The sequence below is a fragment of the Cygnus olor genome, chromosome 4, assembly GCF_009769625.2.
Source record: "Cygnus olor isolate bCygOlo1 chromosome 4, bCygOlo1.pri.v2, whole genome shotgun sequence".
Taxonomy (NCBI): Eukaryota; Metazoa; Chordata; class Aves; order Anseriformes; family Anatidae; genus Cygnus; species Cygnus olor.
The window spans coordinates 48,811,935-48,837,516 of NC_049172.1; the positions used below are offsets into that span (position 1 = coordinate 48,811,935).

Genomic DNA, 25,582 nt, shown 5'->3' on the forward strand with positions numbered 1-25,582 from the left:
CAACGTGACAGACAGAAAATATATGTAGGGTGGAAGAGTGAAATATATGTAGCTGTGAAAGTACGGCATAGCAACAGCAGCATGTTTGTCTTTGCTTTTTTATTTCAGCACACTGAGTAATTTTTCACTCTAGCAGATATTTTCACTCACCTGGAAACCTTCCTATTTTCTCTCTGTCTCCATGTCAAAAAAGCATGGATTAGGAAGTCTTCCTATGCTATTTTTGAATTCCCAAGGTGTGATTACTCTAATGATATGGTTTCCATGTTCTTCTGGACAAGCATTAAATCTCTCTGTAAGTTGGAGAAGCGTCCAACACATTTTTGGAACTGCTGCTACCCCAGCAATAAATAACAACTTCTGACAATCCTATAGATCGGTGCTATTTTTCTTTCTTTTCTGCAACAACCTTAAAAGGGCATCTTCACCAGCAAGGTAGCAGGAGATAAATATGTCAACTGTCAGGCGCAGAGATACTTAAACGTACCCACTTTCAGTGAGAAAATGCCTAAGGCAGGAAACAGCCAGAAATCTGAAAGAAAGCCAGTTCAAGCAGCAGGCACCAAAGGGAGATGAAAGGAACACACAACGGGAGCCTGCCCCATGCCAGACACAGCTGGTTCCTGCTGGTTTCAGCCAGTTCAAACTGGTTCTGGCTGGTTCCAGACAGTTCCAGCTGGTTCCAGACAGTTCCAAGGGAGCCACCAGTGGGCACAGTTGAGCCCCTCAGTGAAGCTGGTGGTGCTTCTGGGAATATAATAAAGGACAAAAAGCTGCACACAGAGTGAGGGAAAAGCCTTGCAGACAGTAAAATCAAAGAAGAAGGAGGTGCTTCAGGCACCCTGCAGCCTGTGGAGGGCCCACATCGGAGCAGATAACCACGCTACAGCCTGTGGAGGGAATGTGGTGGAGCTCATGGAGGGCCCCAGGTCCGAGCAGGATATACCCTGAAGGAACTGTGGCCTGTGGAGAGCCCACGCAGGAATAGGTTTATCCTGTGGGACTGCGTCCAGTGGGAGGGACCCCACCATGCACATGGGAAAAGCATGAGGAGAAAGAAGTGGCAGAGAAGGAATCGTTAGGGGCTGGCAACAGCCCGCCATTTTCGTGCCTCTCAGGGACCACGGGAGACAGGAGTCAGGCATGATGGAGGGAAGTGGACTGAGCCTCGGAAGAAGGGGGAATGGCAGGAAGGTGGTTTAAATTTTTGTTTCTCACCATTCAACTCTATTTTTAATTGGCAATAAAAGGAGATCCAACCTCCCTCTCATAAAACTTTCAGTGCACTGATCTGGTACTTGTTTGTATCTTTGTTTTCTTCCTTTTCTCAGAGTAACACAGAGATTATTCAACACCATCATTTCTCTAAGTAAGCATTACTAAATGAAAGTGATATTGGGCATCAAAAAAGACCAAGTTACTAAGCATTTTTCTGGATGTTTAGAAATAGTTCATCAGCTAATATCACAGATCAAAAAATAAAAATTGTTGCAATAACTTCCCGCATTATTTTACTTCCTTATTTCAGTATTTTGCCCAGTGTTAAATAAAACCATTACTTCAATTGTTTTATAACCAGTATATAACTGATTTATAACTATTATAAACCAGTGATGCTGGAATGACCAAGTGCTCACAAGGAATTATGAAATTCAGATGATGCAAATAGTTAGATTTGAGAGAACTCTATAGGAAATAAAAAATTAAACAAATGAGCAGGAAGGTAAAACTAAATAGAACTGAATGCCAGCTATAGAAGCTGTATGTGTATGCCAACAACAGGAAACATGGGGCTCAGCTATGGAAACAAAAGCAGGTGAGCAAACAGAGTACAAGTGTTGATACCCCACTGCAAGCAGATGAATCATTTGGCTAAAATTGGAAATGTTCTTTTCAACATCTATTTTTAAATAAAATGTCTAAAAAGCTTTCACTAGATTTCTGTAATTTCTATTTCAGTTTCCAAGAAGTACCAAAATACTACCAGAAATGTTTGTCCCAGAGCACTGCTGCCAGGATCTCAGAATAAATTTCCCCAAAATTTTACATGAAAGCACAATGAAAATGTTTCCAGCTTGTTCTGTCTATGTTTTAGGTTCAAGGAGCCTAAATAATTAGTCTAGCTTGCATGTCAATGACAAATGCAACTTCAAATCTTTGATAAATCCATCTTCCCTTAAAAAAAAGATTCTCTGTGCTGAAAAGAACAAATACTGGAAAATACTCAAACCTTTACCAAAAGACAGCTTGAGAGGGAGAAAAGTTCACTTCTTTGAAACAAAAAGTCTGAAAACTGCTAAGTTTCCCTGGGTTTCTTCAGCTGATTGTTTTCAACGGCAACACAGACAGATTACAAAAAAAGAAATGCTGATAAAAGAAAAAATATGGCCTTCCCCAGCTGTCAGTTTGGCTGTTTTCTACTTGAGAAGTAGAAAGCATTAGAATTTGTCCACATCTAACTGTACATTAAAACAGATAGTATTGTTTTACATAGCAGGAAAAAAATAGAATTCTTAGTTTACAGAATAAACCCTATATATTTTATTAGTATTGATAAATGCTACAATTTATGTCATACTAAAACTAAAAGATTATAGAATTGCAACCCTCTGGCCAAGTTTACTGCATTAATTTTATCTCAAGTCAAATTACATTGCATTAAATTGTATTACGTTGTGTAAAATTGCAATTACACTTAGTGGTTTGGTTTAAATGGAACCACTGGATTTGCTACGTGCTAGTCACAGGCAGGACAGGGACACTTTGCTTGCATGGAGATAACCAATATCACATATCCTTCTACCCAAGATTAATCTTCATTTTTTACCATTATTGCTCAGTATAATGTTTTCCATGCTATTAGGGACTTCCTAATAGTGTTCTGTCAATTATGTCAATATTTGTGATTAGTGGACATAAAAATGAAAAAGATGAATCTGTATGGCCGAAAGCCTTTCACAAAATGAATGTGACACAGGTAGCAGAAGCAGGATCCCTCCCTGCACTTAACAGATCTGGGACTTCTCAGTTTATACAACAATTAATTTCACAGGCCTCCTGTAACCTTCCTCCTTTACGGATATTCTTACAAGGAGTGCTGGCTCCATCCTGTAATGAATGCCAACACTTGTCTTCCAAGATTTGAACGGAACCAACAAATCATGTCATGCTTACCAAATATATTATAGTATCAAAAATAATGGCATGCAACTCTTCTAGGTAAATGCCAATGTATTCCCTATAGAGTTCTTAGGTTTTCTGCTTACACTTTAATAGGTAACCTTCAAGAAAATAAGCAATCAGAAAGGGTGCCAGACCCTCTTAAATTTAACAGGTCTTAGAGTCGCTTTTACAGAAAATTACTACATGCCTACATATCTCTGTTTCATGCTAATAAATTCTTAGGGTTTTTGCTTGTTTGTTTGTTTATCCAGAAAGGAGAATACTTCACTGAATTACATTTCGGTCAGGACAACAAGAGATTTCTCAATTATATTAAAAAGGCAAAACCTTCTTGCTAGGTTATGAAGCTTCCACTATTTTTGTAAGAAAGATTCTCTATTGATTTTATGAGAAAAGTTTCCTCCTACAAAGGTCAAGTGTTTCATTTTAGCCAAAGCCAATCATCACTGAATGATCACAGTGCTTTAAATTCAACCTTGGTGCTGGATTAATGTGTTAACTTCCTTACAGGAAGCAAGTCTGCCATGTTTCAAACATACACCGTCACTGTGAAAACAGGGACTTATTAATAAAGTACAAAGGTGAAGCCCAACAAATGTGTTCAACCTGGAGCATGTTAAGACTCCTGAACTGAGGAAAAATGGTGACGTGGCATGAGTTTTAGTGGCATACACATCCTCAGGTGACAAATCCCTACCTCTGCCCTGGAGCACTGAGAACTAGGATCCAATAGAATCACAGAATCACAGAATCGTCTAGGTTGGAAGAGACCTCCAAGATCACCCAGTCCAACCTCTAATAGTTGGTAGTTAATAGTTAGTAATCTAATAGTTGCAAACTTGTTTACTAATTATAACAGGACAAAGACATCCCCTCTGATGCATACAGGGTCTATACATAAGTTAGGGAGATTTCAGATTTTTCACTAATAACAACCTATATCAAAAGAGAAGAAGAAATGTAAACATGCATGTACCAGGGCTGATGTACTCACAGACTTCAGACAGAAGCTGGATTGCACAAGTCCATTTCAGTAGTCTGATTTGGAGCTAATATGTGAAAATATATGTTTATATATAACATATATATATATATGCTTAATATATGAGTGCCCAGTTTTAGCCTCATTAAAAAAAACTACAAATACCTCTCATGTGCTTTCTGCAATAGACATAAAAGAGAAAGCATTCAAAATGTTCACAAATGCCAGGCACACAGCTGTATCTTATACCTGAACAAGAAGTTACTCCCTTAGGTGTCCTTAATTTATAAATTGCAGCCTCCTGGTTATATGGAATATCTTCTCTTGGCATAGGGATATTAACAGAGACAGGACTTTGAAGAAGTGCATTAGAAAGCTTCCTCGCCCCTGGAGACTTCTCCTAGGGGATTGCACCAATCAAATGCATTAAGAAAAGAGTCAAGTATTCTCCAAATATAACCTGCACTTTTTGAAAGAATTTAGCTGCAGCCAGAGTATTTTAGTTTGAGTTCCTTGTGCCAGAAAAGCTTCGTCTCCTTGTCAGAATTAGCCACCTAATTCTGGAAAGCTCACTGCTAAAACAAAGGGAACGTGTGAAACTGCAAAGGAGGTGTTATCACCTCTATTCAACAATAACAGGCTGTGATAGATGCCTTCTTGCCAAATTACTGTAGCTTTGTACAGAATTTTAATTCTGATGCAGCTAGGTTTAGCAATTTGGAGCCTACGGGCAAGCAGGATTTAGAATTGCAAATCTATGAGATTCTGAACAAGTCTCAAATGTCAGTAAGCTACATAGAAAAGACTTCTCTGCTAAGGCTAGTCATGTTAGACTTTTTCATTGTTTTATCTTGTCAAAATACACACCATAGATGCCTTTCAGAGTACAGTGAAATAACTCCAAACAAGGCAAGTGATACAAGAGCAAATAGTTGCAATGCCTAAACCTAGGTTGTTAGGATGTCGTTCAGTTATTACTTATTTTGGCATATGATAACTGCCTAATCTTTTCTTGCTTTAACAGGTCCATTCTCTCCTCCCTCACCAGCTGCTCACTTCTACCCTGGCAGACTTGATGCCTCCCTTCAGCTGGAGTATGACCAAGCAGGTAGACAACCTCCAGCACAGAGATGGCGACAAGCTGCAGGGCCAGGAGGAGCCCCAAGAGAACACCAGGAACATTCAATTATTTAAATTTTTTTCCTGTCTCCCCTCCAAACCAGTTACCATAGTGCTTATAAGGCAAACTGCAAAACTCTTGTTTAATTGCTGACCTAGGTTGTTGTTTTTTTGTGTATAAACGACGGAAAGAGATGAGCAGTTCCATGGACACAGTTGAGGGAACATGTCACAGATGTGCAGGTGAGGAGGTAGGTTTGATATTTGAAAAGGAGCCCTAGGTCTATGCAGTTGAAAACTCCTCAGAGGAACGCCACTGTCCAGCACTACATCACACCATTAATACTCTAGCAACCTGAGGGCTGTAACATGAAGAGTGCTTGTTTTAAAGTGCTCATTTTTATTCTCATTATTCAGTGTGGTGCTTGTGTATCACTCACTACATAGAATCCAGTCTAGAGAAAATCATTCATTCCAGACTCACTTCATTCATTCTGCAAATTTGCCTGCAGTGCTCCTCAAAAATCAAAACAAAATGAAACATAACTTAAGTTCTGCTCTAATCCCTCTCAATTTTGAGATGAAAAAGAGCCAAAGTTACGATAGGATTTCATTTTGTAAACTTTTTTAAAACAAAACAAAACCAACAAAAATAGATCTATATTCCATTTTACCTAGTGCTTGAAGATTGGTGGGGAAGAAAGGCCAAGAGAAAGGAAAAGAAAGGACACTAGAGGTCAAAATGTCTCTATTCATACAAGATGAACCCCTCTCTGCTTTCTGAACTAAATCTTTTCCAAAACATTTACTGTTGCTAAAGTACTTACCATTCCACGGTTTTCCTAAGTGCTTTAAGTTTGACTTATTTCCAGTTCTAAGTAAGAGTAATTAATTTTTTCATACAAAATAATTCCCATGAGTTTCCATCGCCTTCAGCTCTAGAGGTTACAAGCTCACCTTGGCAGGATGGAGATATCAATGTTCCTATTTTGGTCCAGAAGCAAGGCACCTTTGTCACCTCATCTTGAATTAATTTTAATTAACATGATAGCTGTGCCTGAAAGCAGCTGTCTGGGCAGAAGTCCCCAGTTGTACTAATAATTTTAAGGAATTTGCACAATCACATTCATCATTATTACTGGAAACACAGTAGGAACCACAGCACTTAAAAACAACACCTATGTAAGACTGCTTAAACTAGAATAGCTCCCAAATTAAATATTTCATGCTCACATGAGCTGCATGCCTACAAATCAAACACGGCCCACTGAACCATCTGCTTTCACAAGCACTTCCAGTCTGTCCTCACTGCAATGCTGTGTGGGCTGTGCTGCTCCCAGAAAGGATTTGGATTGAGCTGGATCAGATAAGGAGGGCCTTTAGCCTCCGATAAATTTAAAAGTGTCTCTAAACTGTGTGTCAAAAACCTGTCAAATGACTGTGTGCTGTAATTGAAATTACTAATGTGAGAAATATACCAGGTAAATGCTTGGGATATGATTTGTAGGTTACTGTAAAGCTTGCTTCTGATGAGAAAGTCAGTTCTTTCTGTGACTGAAATAAATCACTCTCCTATCTTCATTACTGATTTGATCTTGTACAGCTTGGGCAACAGGGCATTTATTTCATCACCCCCATGGTAACACTGTGGAAAATAGAACACAGAAACATCTTGAGCTGAATCTTGTGCTGTGTCAGATGAACGGAGGAAGCATCAAGCTACCTTTCAGCTTTGGTGGAGCCTAGCAGAGGACTAATGAAACTTGGTGACTTTACAAGGTACTTGCACACTCTTATGAAGAGGTCCTCAGCCAAGAGTTGCCCTCAAATCGCAAGGTGTGACACTGGCAACTCCTGCACAAGGCTGTTTCAAAGGTGATAAGATCACCAGGATCACCTCTGAACTGCTCTGACAGACGGCAGTAGAACCAGGATGTGTACCATACTGGAGGCAGGAAGCAGTCACAGCACTGCAAGAAGTGAAGCATGTTATGATCAAAGTCTTCTCGTTCCAAATGTTCAGCTCTGTATCATGAGCTGTAAGGTATTACAACTTTCAGAAAGCACCTAAGTTCAGAATGGTATAAAAAGTACCTAATGTCAGAAAACATGGGGAAATTTATCTCTGGTGAGATTATCTAAATCACAAATAACCGTTCACGCCTAATTACAAGCTAGATATTGGCCTCTACTAAGTGCTCAGCTATCTTGTAGTGAAGTTGCTGAACTTCTGAGGGGTATAGACTTTAGCATGCTATTTCTTTTCTCGTAACACTCCGGACACTCTCTGGTGTCTGAAGGATCTGTTATCAAGACAGAATTAGAATGGCAAACCTTTGACCCTTTAGCATTAAATATTAAAAGGGTACTAGGATGTAGTGAGTCACCTTAGATGCCTTCAGTGCTATATATAGGTTAATAATGATTAACCTATGCCTACGCATTTCAGCAGGAAACCATTTTTAGAAGCCTCTACATTTTCTTCTGACATATTAATTACCACTAAAGATTCAGGACTTCCTCCTAGACGAAAGCAAATCTTTTATGAGAGTCAGCAATCAACAATTCTAACAGAGCAACATATAAATAAAAGCAGAACAGCGTTCATGAATGGGTCTATTACAGTGCATTAAAGAGAAAATAATATTCTTCATCTAGGTGCTGCATTTTAGATTGTATTTGTGCTATGAAGTTTGCCACTTCTAAGAAACAAGAATAACATCTACTCCCCTAGGCTGTGATACAGATAAAGCCTTGCCTTGCTGTAGTACTGTCATCATTTTGGGGGAAGGCAGGGCAAAAACAAATTTCCCAATAGTTTCCCCCAGTAGCTTCCAACCACCTGCAGATAGTTTGATAATAGAAAAATAAATGCAACAGACCTGCTGCTCTCAAAGAGGATTCTTAACTGTCTTGGTGGCTAGCAGCCAGCAAACAGGCAGTTTGCAGATCAGGAAAATAACATTTCCAAATGGTAAGACCTTTTTCAGGATGCTGAGCAGGTTTTTAATCACTTGCCCAAAAGACATCAGAAGAAGCATTACACCCAGATCTCCACATCTCAGAGGCGGTGGTTTCACCCTGGTGGGCAGCTAAATTTCCACCACACTTTTCTCTCACTCTCCCTTCCTCAAAGGAAAATGGGGGAGAAAATACGATGGAAAGGGCTCAAGGGTTGGGATAAGGTCACTCACCAATTATTGTCACTGGCAAAACAGACTCAGCATGGGGAGGTGAATATAATTTATTGCCTATCACTAGCAGACTAGAACAGTGAGAAACTAAAAGCAAACTAAAACCACCTCCCTCCCATCCACCATCTTCTACCTCCTCCCCCCGAGCAGCACAGGGGAAAGGGGGCTGCGATCAGTCCCTGTCACTTTGTCTCCACCGCTCCTTCACGGTCACTCTGCCCCTCCACCAGGGACCTCTCCACAGGCTGCAGGGGAACTGCTGCTACACGCCTGGAGCACCTCCTGCCCTCTTTCTGCACTCTGCAGGGCTGGTTCTCTCACATTTTCTCACTCCTGTCTCCCAGCTGCTGTTGCACAGCAGTTTTTCCCTTTGTTAAATCCGCTCTCCCAGAGGCCCACCCAGCATCGCTCCCTGGCTCAGCTCTGGCCAGCAGCAGGTCCCTTTTGGAGCTGGCTGGAGCTGGCTCTGATCTGACATGGGGCAGCTGCTGGGCTCTGCTCACAGAGGCCACCCCTGCAGCCCCCCGCTACCAATCCCTTGCCACGTAAACCCAATACAAATGCTCAGGATTTGTACTTTTTGGCAAACCACTAATTCGGTTGACTCATTACATTTTAAAACTAGCACATCACCTTCTGCCAAGAGTACAAATAATAACAGATTTCAGGTGTCATTAGAATTTTAATACATTATACTGCTTCTGTACTAACACCTAGCAAATGTCTGCACTCACGTGCTTATTTTCATCTTGAGTCACATATTAACATCTCCTTTTCTAAGATAGATCAGTGTTCCCAAACAGTAGTCCCTGAGCTTTCTGATGATGCTTGTGGCCAAAGACAGTTGTTGACAGTAAGTAAGAAATATAAAGCATGTGTAGCAACATTGAGTTTCTTTGCTCACAAGCCAGTGAACCACAGACCTTCTTAAAGCACTTCCAACTTTTCAATGAAACACTTGTTAGATAGCATTACCTCTTATGCCCTTCACAAACAACGTGGAAATGAACTGCCCCAAACTGTGCTGGTTCCATGTCTCTCCATAAGCTGCTGGACGCGAGGACATTATTGCAGTAGTATTTCTTAGTGTAACAGCATACAGCTCTGATATGGTGTATCTGTGTTTTTCTACATAAATGAATCTAGCATGTTGTTGAGAAGAGCCTGAAATGTCAGCCTTTCCTGGGCTTCCCAAGACTTCTGGAGTCTGAGGGCTTGCAGTGCCACTGATGGCCAAACAGCAATAGGGGAAACCCTCCATTAAAATCTAAGTAACTTCTCGAGCAGAAAGATGGTTATGCAGGAGCTGTATTTGGTTTTTGTGCATCCAGTTCCATTCTCCTTTGCTCTCTTGAGCACATTTTAAATAGATTCTGCACATTCCCTGTCATCTACGTAAAGTCTGTAAGCAAATAAAGCTGAACCCACGTCTTGTGCAATGAACAGCCCTTTAAAAGAATAATGCATTTTCTTTGATTCTTGGGATTCTGAGCAGTGTGAAGCAAGACTATCTTAAGCATTTTTACTGCCCAAATGAATGAACTCCAGGAAATTTTCAGCTGCAGCTATTAAAGGCAGAGGCTGAATACCCCAAACTGTGGGAGGCTTGAGGGTCTGGGATTTGCTCATGAGAAGAATCAAAGACTATGATCTAGAAATTGGGAATGAACCCAAACTTTGGATCAAACTTCACCTCTCCCTTAAGCAGGATCCCCTAGTTGAGAGAGTTTCATCAGTTAATCTGTTCTGAAACAGCCATTGACTGGGCATTTTCTCTAGTGGCAGACATTATATTTTAAAAGAGAAAGAAGGAAAAAACAACAGTGGAGGAACAGATTCCTGGCTGAGTGGGTGGCAGCGCACAAGCAATACAGGCTTCTGCTTTGGGAGAGAACAGAGTGATCTTGTAGCAGTTAAAGATGTTCTGCTTGTATATGTTGTCACGAGCTGCAAGAACACATTGGATGTGATCTCCAAATCCTGGTGCTGTTGTCCCGTACACGAGCTTTAACTGCTGCGTGCTCACAGCTTTAAGCACTGCTTAGCAAATCATTCAGGTTAGCAGCAGTTTGGGTTCAGCTATGAAACTCCAGTGTGGCCACACCACTAATCCTTAAATTGCAAGGAAGGATTACTAGCCACAATGGACTTAAGCATTTAAAAGGTGATGCAACAAGAAAGGAATCAAACCTCTTCCTCATATTAGCAGCCTAATTATTTTCAGGAGAATATATCCTCAAGCTGCTGCTGTGTCTCCTGCATGAATACACCACCTCACATCCTAAAAGCAGAGTTGCATCAGCACAGCCATATGCTCTCAGTAAGGCTTGTCAGCTGAGGCGCAGAGCTGCTGCTGTAGGTTCTGGAGTGGGATAACTCAGTGCCAGCCAAAATCTTTATGTATATGTCTGTTCTGCCACCGCACAGTGGGACAACAGCACAGGAATCCCAGATTCTGTCTGGTAAAACTAAAGCAAAAAGGGGGGAAGTTTTCTCTAGAAATACATCAGAGATGTAAATGGCATTAAAAAAAATAATAAAAAAAATAAGATAACAGGCAGAGTTTGAATAAGAACCAATTGGTTTCCAATGTTCGGTAGGACCCAGTGGTTATGGGGAAAATAGAAACAAAATTTTCCCTCCAACCTACAAAAATATAAGAATTTGGGGGAGAGAGGGGGATGACAACAACAAAAACAACAATAAAACCCACACAATAACTGGAAGCAAGATGCCTGTGACCATTTTCAAGGATGCAATATAATATGTTTATGAAAGCAATACATGGCTTAAATACCCATCACAGGAGAGGGCTACAACTCAAAGGCTAAGGAAGGCAAAATGCCACTCATATTGAAACCCAAATTATTCCTACATAGTAGTATCTGAGTCATGCATTGAAAACATGAAGCTTAGAGGAAAAAACAAAGAAACAAACACCAAAAAATACAAGTATAGATGTCTTCTAGCAAAGGCTGGAATTCGAACAGCTTTGTAAAAGAATCACCAGTAATCCCAACTATATTACTATATTGAATAAACATGTACCATTTTCTTGGCAAACACGCCCAAACTGGCAAAATGATGGATCATGTTGCCAGTCATATAGCAGGGCAAAAGGCCAAAACTCCCCTGTACGTGACAGCCCAATGCTTCCCTGAGCAGCAAGAAAATCCCTTCTACAGTTGACCACTCTGCCTTCAGACTTTTACCATCCATTGCACACAACTAAACCAACTCATATTCTTTGCATATGCACTTACTGCAAGGTAGAATGTCTTAGTCTTGCTCTGATGCATATTTTGAACCTCAGAAGTAGCTTATTCAGACAGCTTTTCTGTTCTTCTCTTACCAAGTAAGCCAAGTAACATGATTCTTAGCTGCTCCACCAGAACCTGGTCAGGGAAACTAGACTCTTCCCATCTCCTGGGGCTCTGTATCAAGCCAATCCATCGTTCCCTATAATGTTCTGTTATTTGCTGTAATAACATGAAAGAGAGGAAACGCATGCAGGGGAAAGAATTTCACAGAGTACAGTCATCACGTGCAAAATCTATATTCTTCTCTATTTGTTTGAAGGCTAGAAAGTCAAGCTATTTTAGAGTGATAATTGACTTCTATTTCAGCACCATAAAGAAAAGAAATGTCATCCACTGTGGGTAATTAATTGCATTACGTATTCACATACACCCACATTCGCTTGGAGAAGGAAAATACAACTCTGTGACAGCGATGCTTTCCTAAAAAATAAAAACCCAACAGATATTTTTAGTGATTCCAGATCATGCAAAAGAAACCAAATTTTAATTTTATGTTACTGATTTCAATATTGGAGACAATAACCTTTACCTAAGAGTTTTCTTTAGAAAAGCAATCTATTGATGAGCACAGGCCAGTTCTTGTTTCCTCACTTCATATAGTTCAGCATTTATTTATCTTCTGTTTTCAATGTCATTGAGGTCCTTGCACTTCAGTCAAGAATAATATGTCATCTTCCCTGTTTCTGGGGCTTTCCATCTGCAGTTCATCTGAAGGAACTGCTAAGGAGCAGAATTAAACAGAGGCTTTCACACCCAGAGTGATGCAGCTCTCCTTGGAGCACTGTCAGTGGGGAATCCCAGCTTGGGGCAATTTTTAAAGCATTTGATATGCTTTTTAAAATCCAGCCTCTTGGAAAGGTCCTTCAGTTTGGACCTGATGGACCCCTTCCCTCTTAAGTGTTTCTTATGGTTAGAAAAGAAGGTTAGAAATAGAAATATCAGTTAAGACATTGGTAAATAAACAACATCAATTGTTATTACAAAATTAAACCCCCACAGCACCCTGTTATGTCTTCTTAATCCTTTTTTCCTTTCTACAGGGTGAGCAGCAAACAATTGCAGATTCTCCCTGGCTACCACTGCAGGCATCTAAAACGTGCTGAAAGATTTACACTCAGAAGCAGGAGCACCCATCTTTCTAATACTACTTCCTTAAAATTCTTTCTTTCTATGAATCAAGTCATTCTTCCCTTTATGGAAAAGGAGGGCAGCCATTTAGTCTTTCATCTCATCCCTACTGCAGCTGGATCTCGAAGGGCATGGTGGATCCAGACAACATTCTCCAGAGTGGCAGAGCTGGACTATGTCCTGGGCAATACCAACACATCGATCACTGTTTGCTGCCCGGCTTCCCTGCCACTGAGCCTCTGTGTTGCATTTCCCAAGTCTGCTAGGGCACAGATCACCCTTTGTTTGGCTGCCTAAAGGAACCTCGCATGCCAGCTTACATATAGAGAGTCCCTTCTCTAATTCCTGGAAGTCCAAAGCACATTAGATGAAAACGAAGTAGGATGTTATGGAAAAAGAAAGGCAGTATCTCAAGGAAGGCAAAATCCTGTGTCTTAATATGTGGTTGAGGCCCACAGAATAACATTCCCAAGTAAGATATGCAGATCCATTTTGCAGCTCAGAGAGATCAGTGTTTTGGGGACAATTGTAATGCACCAAAGAGACCCAGTGCTCAACACAAGAAGTACAGCATCGTTTGGAACAAGTTCCTTGAGAAACAGGAAATGAATCTGTCACTGAGATAAGTGCATTTTAAAATGCATTTCAGGAGACAGATATATGCAGACTGGAAGTGTCAGATTTGAACAGAAGCCCAACACAAGAGTTAAAAGGATACTTGCTCAGTCATCTGCTTATTCTTGTTGCCACTGAAATGAGTTGCAGAGCTTCCGGCAGAACAGAACTGGGTGGAAGCTTCAAGACAGCTTATGACGTAATAACCATGATCAGAGCATCACATGGGAGAGATGCAATGACTGTCGCTTGACTAAAACAATTTGTGGGTACAGCCTTGCAAGCAGAAGGACGCTGGCCAGGGAAGCAGCAGGGAAATGAAGACTGTGTAGTATTTAGTTGCTGGCCACCATTGGTTTACAATGCCAAAAGCCCACGAGTTTTAAGGGCAAAGCCTCAGGAGGGCTTAATCTGTGTTTGTCAATTTCTTTATTTAAGAAGAGTGCTAAGTTTCATATCTATTTAAACACACGGTTAATTATTGCTACACAATGTCCCTAGCCAAACACACCCCCATTTAGATGATTTTTTCTGCTCATAATGTTCCACTTAAGCAGCAGTGGTTTCCGTTCAGGCTCAGCCTAAACAGTTTCTCTGGAAGGTAGCCCAATTAAACAGATTTTCTTATTAAGCATGCCCCGATTAAGTGAGGTACATTACTATTGGCTTGGCTTCTATGTGATTTTTACATATTGAGCAGAATACCATGAGCATTTTACATCATTTTTAAGCTGGTTGGTCCTTGCAGAAACAAAGTACATTTTTACCTTAATTTTAACCAAACAATATCAACAGTATGAAATCTCAGATGAGAGGATTTCTGCTGTAGTTCTTTGTGGAATTTTGGGAAGAGACTACCTGATCTTTCTTTGAAGCATCTTATAAGTAAAGTAAATCTCGAAGTAAGTCTCAAGAGTACTCAAGAGTAGCGCATCTGTATCAAGGTGGGAAGGGGCTCTGCTCTTCCTGGGCTTCTGGAAACCAACTTCATAAGTCACTCTGTACTCCACTACGACATCATATATATGTTTTTAGATTAATCATGGAGCCTCTGGGGCAAAGAGATTCAGTGACAGTCCCCCTAGTCATTGCTTAAGGTTAAACTTCTGGCACGTGGCAAGGAAGCTGAAACAAATCCTGGGCACGTGTCTTATTTTTACAAGATGATTACGCTTAAAATCAATGACCCTCAAGCATTTTGTTGCATTAAAAACTAGCTCATCTGGGGTAGTAAAATTAAGATACACGTGCAAAGGAGAAATTAATTAAAAGCTGTTGTATTTGCTGACCTTACGCCTTTATGCACTGTTTCAGTACAAAACATTACTTTCTAAATCTGTTACAGCCAAGCAATTGGCATCACTTTGCAGTCATGTCTATACTTAAAACAAAACAAAACAAAACAAAACAAACAAACAAACAAAAAAACATACTTTGGAAATGCTCAATCAGTTGCCCCATAAAATGATCTTCTGACTTGATTTGTCTGTCAATGGCAAGCAACACATTACCGGGAACAAAAACCTGACTGTCACTGTGAATTGTCATTGTTTTCTGAAGTGGCTAATAGTTTCCAATTTAACACCATTACTTTGCCATATTAGTCCACTTTCCCCATTTTATTATAATAGTTCAAGCTTTAAGTCCAGACATTATTTCCCAGCTTGAAAAGACGCAGGCCTAGTGCCAGAAAGTTAAATGAATTACTTTTGTACCATCAGAGGTTTAAACGCAACCATCTGGTCCACCAAAATTACTCCGAATTTTTCAGTATTCTTTAAATGGCACATGCTGAGAAAAATCCTGGTCCAACTGAAGTAAGTGGCAAAACTCCCACCAATTTAAATGAAGGCAGGACTTCATCCAACATATCCCAGGGAGAATATTTCACATTGACGGTCTATGCACAGATTTTGTGCTGGCTATAACTATGTTGGATGGACAAGAGTCATTTTTTTTTTTCCTTTTCTACAGAAGCAATAAAGTCAGCATTATGAAATACTGAAGAAATATTCAATGGGGACAGAAAAAAAATAATTAAAAAAAAGCAATGGCAAGCAACACACTTTTATTTACTGGGATAAGTTTTGTGCATACCAGGAGATGGAGAATTATTCTACCATATGTATGGTGAAAGGAATAGTCAATTTTTATTTTTGTCAAGTCCAATGTACTGCCAAAACAGAGAAAAGTCCTTTCTTGGTGTAATATAATATCTCATTGACTGTCAGCAATGCACAGACTTCTATGAAAGTTTCCTGAATTGGACAACAAGTACACTATACTTCTGGTAACACATTTCTTCTAAAATGTACACACAGACACCCACTAATCACCAAAGGACCACAGTCTCCAAAAACAAATTATACATGCTAGAGTAAAACAGTGAAGTTTCACAAGAAATAATTTGCTAAAGAGCAATACTTGCAGTTTTTTTCAGGTCATTTAACTTGGCTTTACTTTATTTCCACAGATAATGCTCAGCCTTAGAAGTCACAAAGGTGATGCCAGCGATGGCTTCACACACAGTGCCACCATTTGCAGAAAGCTGATCTTGTGCTTCCCAGTGAGATGGCAGAGTCAGGCAGCCAAGTTGGCACAAAATTCTCTTTTTCATATCACAATAAACAGATGAAGACAGAAACCTGTGCTCTCTGTGGTCAGTTATGGTTTTTGGCCAAATAAAAGGGCTATTTAAAGATAACTTGTTTTGGTGTTTATACTAGAAATTAGGTAGCAGCTACTTAAATGTATATACGCGTGCATAAACACATTTAAAAGTATATTTACACAAACGTGATTGCTTTGGAAATAAGGCTACTCTGAATATTTTTAGATGCAGATTTAGATTTTCTGTTTTCCACTCTACCCGCAGGATTAAATTTCTGACATCGCTGAAATCCAAAGACACCAAATTTAACCTGGTGATTCTTGAATGATTCATAATGAAACCCTTCTTTCTCATAGCAGTGGGGTGCCACATATTTTTTTGTGTTTTATGCTGAACACAGACATGAGAGCATCCCCATGCTGAGTGGTAACCGCAGTTAGATTTTAGTAGACCTACCAGATGAGGTGATCATGCTCCAGCTATGCTGAAGGGGAAGGTGGAGAGGTTAGAACTTGTGGCCACGGGACTGCACACCTATTGCAGAAGTACGATGTGAAAAAGCTGATTTTTACATGCACTCCTTTTTGATGTTGCTAATTTCTAAACAAACAGTTCAGTGATTTTTTTTAGAGAAGGGATTTTTTTTAGAGAAGAATCTTGTGGAAACAAGTACTCAACAATAATTTCCCTCAAGGAAAAAATAGAAATACATATGCTGTGTTTTGACGTGTAATCTGACTTTTCCTCATGGTAGTTTTCTTTTTAATAAAGACTTCTAATTCCTATTGCATGTTTGGAAATTTTTGACTTACATTTAACAGAGTGACAAGGATCCACAAGCATCAATGGAGAGTCTTTTAATGAATATGCCTACCATTACCTAGCAAGCATGAGAATGTGGAACATCTGTATGTCATCAAACACATAAAGCTGTTAATTACATTAATTTTCTGTTGTCGCATTTTAATATTTTTATTTGGGACTTCTATGCACTAGCAGTAAACACTTACTGGAATTTTTACTTCCTTGCTGAAAATTAAAAACACATGAATTTTCCTGAACAAGCCAGCTAAAGTCTGGCTTAAAATGCTTTCCTTTAGAGACAAAGTTGAAACTGAGTTAAACAGATACTTCCATGAACAAGTTTAATTAAAATAGCTGACAGTTATTTCTCCTGCTAGTCTTATATTTCAGCAACATCACATTTCTTCACATAGTTTAGGTGATGCTTCTGGTATTAGAAAATCTAATTGTAATCATAGAAACCAAAGGTGTCCAGTATTTTGCCTCCCCCTACAATAATAATCCCTTTGTATGAATTTGTATGAATGTATGTTACATTTATTTATACCATATATTAATGTGTGTATATAGTATCATATAAATTCCACACCCCTTTTTTAGGATCTGAAGTTGTACAAAGTAGTTCATAGTGTATTAGACCAGTTTCCTGTGCTTAAACTAGCTACACAAGAATATCTTCTCATGTAAAATATATGGCACTTCTGAATATTTTACAAAGGCTCAAATGCTCTGCTGTCTTTGATATCTAGATATTCCCTGTCAGAGGAAAATACAAAGAACACCTCTTCCCTGCTTTGAAATTAAAATATATATATATATATATATTTGGTGGTAACACAATTCTATTTCAACCATCTATAAACAATTTGAGGGGGAGAAGAAAGGGGGAGCTGCTCAGTCATAATGTGGTTATTCCCCAAAGAAGCATTACTCTCCCAGACCTTTATGGGCAACCACATTAAGACCAAGACACAGATTTCTCTACCCTGAAATGACACATCAACAGGAAAAACAAGATGTATTTAAATCAGTGCTTGCATTCATAGGTTAAGTTCCATTTGCAGGTAGACTTAAAATATATTTTCTTTTTTACTGTCTTGCACAGCATTCTATCTTTTTCAAGGTATTCACTTAAATCTCAATTTCTACAGTTTTTCATAATTGAGTATCACTATTTTTTTAAAGGAGTTCATTTGGGATGTGTGCGTTAAACTTGTAAGAATAATTACTGAAATTATGGATTATTGAAAGTTAACAACCCATCATCCTCCCACCCAAAAACTTGATAACCTGAAGAGATAAGAACAAGTTTAAGAAAGCAATTTAAGTGATTTTGAAGTACTGTCACCTTCAAACTTTTTCTCCTCTCCTACTCCTCATTCTATTTGTGAATTAAAATGGCAAAACACAATTAAAGTTAATTTGGTTCCAATTAGTTCTGTACCAAGATGAAGCTAAAGGAATCTACTTGAGAGTCATTTAGAGTTCGAAACAAAAGCTGAACTGATCAGCACTGTTATGCCACGTAGTATCATTTGATTTTTTTTCAGGCAGTCATTAGGCTGCTTGAAGCACTGTGTTAACAAGATCAATTAATCTGTACTCTTTTTAAAAGTAATGCTTTTGAATGACCAATGTAACAGCATCATTTGTATTATTCATTTTTCTTGCTGAAGATATATGCTGATCTAAGGAGAGCTGCAATATCCACATAAGGCTCAGGAATATTAGATAAACTAGAGTAAGCATGAATATACGACTGTTAAATTAAACATTTCATTACAGCATAAGAAGGTAGAGGACGGAAATGCTTTTACTGGTTTAAAAGCAGCCACAACACAAACTGATTTATTTCTAGAAGTAGTGGCAGAATATTCTGAACTGTTTGTTTGTTTGTTTTGGAGGATGTTTTGTTTGTTTGTTTTAGGATAGTAACTCTTAGATGAATTGGGCTCTGAAATCAAAGCAACTTTCTAATTTTGTTTAAGGATGAGAAATTGGGTGGGCATTGTTTTGGTGATGAGGGGAGGGCCAGACAATGTTCAAAACCCATTACAGCATTATCTGCATAAGCCTTTAAATTATCAAATTCTAGCATTTCTCGGAGACAAAAAGCAACAGAAGCCTTCACACACAACTATCGAAAGCCAATGGAGACTTCTCTGGGAAAATATTTAGAAAAGGATATTTAGAAAAAAAAAAAAGAAAAAAAAAAGAAAGAAGGAATATGCTAATCCTTAAAAACCCTATCTACCACCTACTGTACCACTGTCCTCCCCTCTGCCTCCCAGGCAAAACAGAACTCGCTATAAAGACACTTCACGTATTTCTAGCAGTTTGTGAAAGCTTTAAAAACATCCTGAGAAACAGGTTGGGTAAGGATTCAACCAGGGGTTTACATTAGAACATATTGACATCCTAAAAGCTTAGAAAAGCCTTTACTGGAGGGGTAAAACATACAAGAAATGCTTTCTACAACTTAACTGTATCATGTGCAAATACTAACTTGCAATCTATTAAATTGTTAAGCAGACATAATTGGGAGAGGGAACCTGCAGCCTAACAAGCTAAACCTCCTATCTTTAAAGCAGTAAGTGTATCACATTTGTTGGCTAGGAGCCAGATGCATTCTCATGTTTGTTACAGATTCCAGTTAAAATGATCTTATTTAGCTATCTGAGTTGGTAACATGTGCGTGTTCCAAGCTTGCATAAATTTTATTCGGACCTGCTGAAAATCCAGGATCAAAACTTTCTCAGTTCTGTGTAAGCAATAAAGAGGTAAATTTAAAATGCATCTGACTCCAGCCTCTCATTTTCACCTCCCAGCTGTATCCAATGCCAAAACTATTACCTGCATGGCTGCATGCTCAGGGAATGGGAACCAGACACATTTTTTCTCCACATTTCACCCAGTTCTAGCCTTGTCTTTCCAAGAGAAAAAATAAAATAAAACAAAACAAAACAAAACAAAACAAAACAAAACACTCCATAGCTGGTTATGCCTGAGAGATAAAATTGGTCACTATTGCTAAGTCAGAATCTCACTCATCGTTCCACCTGGCACAGTGGAGCTGGAGCCTCATTGACTTCAGCTGTTCATGCACTTCCGGCACAGCCTGAACACAAAGTAAATCTGTGACCAATTCAACTCTTTCTGGACATTTTTGATTTAGCTGACATATTCCTCAAAACATACATTGCCTTATATTTAAGATTCAAGCTGAGGCACGCCCTGAGAAGTGATGAATTTTGGAATTCTGTAGAGCAAGACCTGAAGGGCTGTTCAGTCCTTCGCTCCCAGGATGACGACGTGGCACATAGAGATGGACACTCTGCTCTGGTGCTCAAAGGCTTAACGGGTCTCTGATTCAATCCTCAGACAAAAGAAATCTTGTCCAAAAACCAACAAGAATACAGCCTCTCACATCCCAGCTTTCAGTTCTACAAGTTCCCTGATCAAAAAAGCTAAGTTAAAGAACATTAAGCTTACTTAAGTTTACCTAAACAGCTAGAACGTTAAATGCAATTCAATCACTTCGCTCCCAGGGTTGCCTCTCAGCTTAATTAATGCAGTTTAATTAAAAATGACAACTTTCAGCAGAAAGATGCTATGAAAGGCCAAACATTTACTATTCTATAGTAACAAGAGCAGTAAGTATTTCCCCCCAAGACAAGACTAATCCCTGCCCAGCATTTTCTCAGCTCTGTGCCCATCTAGCCCCAGCAATGACGTTCTCAGTGTATCTCTGGGGAAGATGAGCAGACACCATACCAATACAGCCCTGGTACAGTCTTCCAGCTTTTAATGACCACAGATTTCCCAAACCAGAAATAGTATCTTTGTTTTCAAGAGTTCCTGACAGATTTAGACGTAACATTTCAGACTGAATACAGTGCATAAGCTTAAAAACACGTTAAGGACAAAATGAAGTCCATATATATACCTTCAACAATTTGGACTTGCCTTCTGAAAAAACCCACGTTCAGTTCTGTTTGCAGAGCAGCCTGGAGTTAGTGTGCCTGGTGCAGGATGCCACAAATTTGGGGTCAAGGTCTGCCCTGTATTACACAGCGGCTGTCACGTCTTCCTCTAGAGCCACATTCAGTGTTACACTTCTCATTTTTTGCTCAGCAGATGGGTATCTAAAAGCTAAATGTGTGCATGAATACTGATGCCTTTGCACATACAGAGAAAAAAAATGCAAGATACATACCATTCGCACTCAAGGCTGCAGAACTTCAAAACATCTTAAAAGCATGAAAAACGGGTGAACTAGGAACTCAGGAAACCTTATTTTCCAGAAGTCGACATTTTTGATGAGCTTTTGGCTACAGAGCTGCCTTTATGTCAGCGAAAATGTAGACAACAAGGTTAAACCATTCACTCATCACTGATGCCTGTTTACTTCTAATGGCTCCTTCCAGAACAGACAAAAAGCTCTTCTGTTTGGATTAAATAAATAATTCTATCAACCCTTAAAGAGCATTTAGTTCAAATATTTATTTGAATATATGTATCTCAAATATATTTAGAATGCAGTGCACAGTGTGGTACAGACCTTGACGCAGTACTCAGGAAAAAACAAGTTGCTTTTTGTCCCAGTTACCTATCTGAATACAGACAGGAATGCAGTGATAAAAACTGTATAAAATGCAGGCACATTTCAAAGCACATTACTCAATCTAGACTCATCTCAAAGAAACAGAGGTGCTGTGGAGGATAAAATAACTGACCACATATTTTTCTCCTTTTTCTATAAATCTGGCAGTTACATGATTGTATAGTAGTTTCTCACCCAACTTCTAAAAAAAGACAAGTGCTACAACACTTCCCCAATATTGCAAATTTTTATTCACTTTAGGAGCTGTAGATTTTGTGGAGGTGACTTTGCACAGACCTTTTCTAATGCAAGAGACTTTAGTAAAAAATAGATTGATTTCTTTACACATGGTAAGCAAAATTATATACAGATTGTTGATTAATAATGTTAAATACATGCAATGCATCATCACTAAAGAAATTTCACAGAATCGTTGAAAAGCTGGCTGGAAATTAACACATAAATATAAATTAGAGATGAAAAATTTGTGCATTAGATACCTAAATTCTTCCTCTTGATACATAGCTATTGAAGTGATGTGTCCTGTAATATTAGTAAAGATCTTAATAAGGAGGTTTGCAACTTGTTACCCAGCCAGCTGAGTGGGTTCAGCCAGAAACTTCCACACTGGGCACATGCTAAAGGCAAGGTGGTTAGCTCAATGCTCTGAACAGCCTGGTTGTGATCACAGAAATACCACATCCCTGTCATTAATCTGACTGACGCACACGTGGGTAAGATTATTACCCTTCTTTAAAAAATAATGCTGCCAGGGTTTTGTCTAACACCAGTTTGAGTTGTACTGCTGTGGGAGAAATATGTGGCTCATTAATTCATGGACAAAAATAATTTTGTTCCCTGAAAGACAGATTCTTAATTTTATTTAAATATAGGTTTGATTTCAGTTTCCTTTGCATTGGGAAGAAGAGGAGCAAGTATTGCCTTCTTACTGATTAATTAAACAGAAAAGTTATGGCCACAATATTTAAGTACAGCACATTTTACATATACAACATTTAGCTCCATACAGAGCACCCTTGGGACCCTTTTCTCCAAATATTTGTGAAACTTGTAAAAAAGTTTAAGTGCAACAAAATATATTGTGAAACATAATATTCTGCTCTTGCAAAGCATAATGCCTGTTTTCCTGCGTGCACAAGTGAGAGAAGTTGAAGTTTTGTCCATTTTTTTTTTTAAGGAGAAACAATGGAGAAGCAGGGAGTGCCACGTTCAGGGAAAGCACAGCAGACAGAAATAATGGCTAGCTCTACAGCTCTGACTGCCACTGAGATGCAGAACAGTGCTGGGAGAGCAGAAGTACTGAAAATTGTCTAATGAATGCTTAAGCATTAATGCTTAATGCTCTTTTGATTGGTACTGTGAACATCACACACACATTGCAAGAGCCATGGGGGGTTTAGATGGCACGAGTGTAGAATAGACTTACACTTGGGTGGAAAAATCTGCTTCAGTTTATAGGACAAACCTGGATGATCCCAAAATGATATTCTTCACGAAGAACCAAGCTCTCAGCACAGTGGTAGCAAGGTGGTGCACTGAGATGAGAAACCATGAGAAACCATCCCTGGAAACACAGGGAGTGGGAAGGTAGGACCCACAGACATTAATGGGACATTTTGTAGGCTGAATGTTAGCTGTGCCCAGCTGCAGTTCAGGATCAGCTAGGACAAGCACTTGACAGCTCCCTTCATCCCGAGCCAAGGGCAGATGTAGGATGGATCCATCACTTTGGTCTGCACTTCTGAGGCCGAATGGTTGTCAGCAAAGAGGAAGCTTTCACGTATTAAATGTGACAGACAGCCACCAGCAACAGGCAGTCCCATTCAGCCTGACTTCAGGATCCCAAGGTGTGAGATATTGTCAGCTCTCCCAGTGACAGAAAGCCCCGCCAGGGACAGCTTTGCCATGGCAGAGCACATACAGACCTCGTGCTGCTTCCAACAGAAGATGATTCCTGGAAGTGACTGCTATTCAAGCTACAATGAATGAAGTATTACTTCATGAATGAAAGAAAGAATGAATGAAGAAAAGGAAAGAAAATGGGAAGAACAGCACCGTGGGCTCCATTTTCCAGAGAAAGTGAGAACCTGGATCCTGTGAGCAGGAATAAACACCATTCAAAGCCTGCCACAAAGTAAGATCTGCAGATGGACTTTGCTAAGGCCTCCTATTAATCTCCTAACATTTTATCATAATTAGATCATGAAAGCCACCAACTTAGCTGGCCCATCCTGCTTGCCTGCATCTTCCTTCTGTATCATCATTCTTTCATTTAAGACAGACATTGGGGAAAAGGCAATGATGTGTTAAATTTTTGTGAGCAAATACTTCAAATCAGTACTTTGGAATATAGTCCAATAGATTGTTGTGCTTATATGCTGCATTTTATACCAGATAATAATACTAAAAAGATGATTTCTTCAAGGTGAATAGGTTTCTGGACAGTTACCTGATCTTCCTATAATCATTACTGTGGTAAGCCTCTACTTTCAGAAAAGGGAACAACATTGCAACATTAAAACCTTTCAAAGTCCAGGCAGGCAGATTCCCGTGCATCTAGTCTAACAGCATCTCTAAACCTCTAAACCTGTGAGCCTCCAGATTTACTCTGTATCCTGCACAGACAAGACTGCTGCTGCAGGTAATTAAAACTAACAGTGAGATGCCACCGTGTAGCGTGACATCCTGCGTACATTTATGGTCCTGGTGAGGACCCATCACTCCGATAATTACATTTCACATTTGGAAACAAAATCAGATATGACTTTGGACAAGATCATAATGAATTCATAAATCTTCAAAAGAGAGATTTCCCTAGCGAATCAAAAATAATCTGCTTTTTCTAATCCAAAAGACCAAAATACCACACAACACTTTTTTAAATAAAGGTTTTCCTACTTGGGCCTGTTTCTGTGTGCAAGGATGTATTACACTAATCGAACATGAGGAAGAGTCAGGATGCCTGATCAGCACAGAACAAGACACAAACGACTCACTTCTGTTGCGTATCTGTATACTTTAAGTGGATTTTAAAGCTTTTTTAAATTTTCAGTAGCTTGTTCTGGAAGAGCATCATTCTGATAACACAGCAATAATATAAAGAAACAAAGTAGTTCTTTAAAGATTTTTGTTTTACCATACATTGAAAAAGGGCTTCTGTATGCACAGAAGGCGTTACCTGGAGTTAGCACATCCTAGCATGCCTCAAGCATAAGGAAAAAGAAAAGTTGTTTCAAGAACATTAACATTCCAGTTTTGGAATGAGGTATAATCTAAGAGCAAGAACTGTCTCTAAGGTACTAAACTTAACTAAGCATTCATTTGAAAATTTTCCCCTGGCGGACACATTAACGCTGATAAAAACAATTCACTGCTTATGAGAAGGGAGACATGGCAACATGCAGCAATATTCAGCAAGGCAATGTGACAGTCTGGGAAGCATGCTGTCTTGAAAAGGACTTCCATGCCCTGTTTGTACCACTGACTGCTCAACAGCACTGGGCAAGTCTTATTTTTATGGCACCCCCTTGTCCTGATGGATACGTGGGTAAAGTATTCATGATGAGGTATTCCCAGCCATGCCAATATATTAAGGACTCACTATTTATCACTTACATAACACCAGGGTTTTGTTGTTGATGCTGTTGTTTTGTTTTTAAGAGGATTATTAATCCTTGTAATAAAGGATTAACATTCTTCAAAATAGAAAGTAGATGCAGTAGAAGAGGGGTTAGAGACAGGCTGGTGGGCTGATCAAACCATTCTGCCTAAAGTGCCGTTATAAATCACTCAAACACAGTCAGCACTGAGTAAGCTGTGACTAAAGGAAAGGGCAGGAGGAAACCGTTGCGAAAGATTTAGCCTACTTGCTATACTAAAACAAATAATTCAATAAAAACAATAACAACAACAGTAAATCAGTGAAACGTTGACACTGTTTTCTTCAGCCTCCACTGATGCCATTAAATGTAAAGCAGATGAAAGAGAGCTTGCTTAATAAAA

At 39.2% G+C, this 25,582-nt stretch overlaps 1 protein-coding gene and 1 long non-coding RNA gene across 8 annotated transcripts in view; one reads left to right on the forward strand and one right to left on the reverse strand.

The window, feature by feature from the left end:
• The window catches only part of LOC121069257, a 29,076-nt gene extending 4,373 nt beyond the window's left edge, over window positions 1-24,703 (forward strand). The window contains exons 2-3 of the long non-coding RNA XR_005819360.1: window positions 1,191-1,197; window positions 23,607-24,703. This is a non-coding gene — a long non-coding RNA (uncharacterized LOC121069257). The remainder of the gene's footprint in view (window positions 1-1,190; window positions 1,198-23,606) is intronic.
• Window positions 1-25,582, reverse strand: part of CRACD (capping protein inhibiting regulator of actin dynamics) — a 125,177-nt gene that overhangs the window by 80,652 nt on the left and 18,943 nt on the right. The window contains exon 1 of one of the 7 annotated variants that reach the window (XM_040555233.1): window positions 151-1,170. The exons of the other annotated variants lie outside the window; for them this stretch is intronic. The gene's annotated coding sequence lies outside the window, so the exon portion shown is untranslated. Of the gene's footprint in view, window positions 1-150; window positions 1,171-25,582 lie in introns of those variants that run through there. 7 annotated transcript variants of the gene reach the window in all.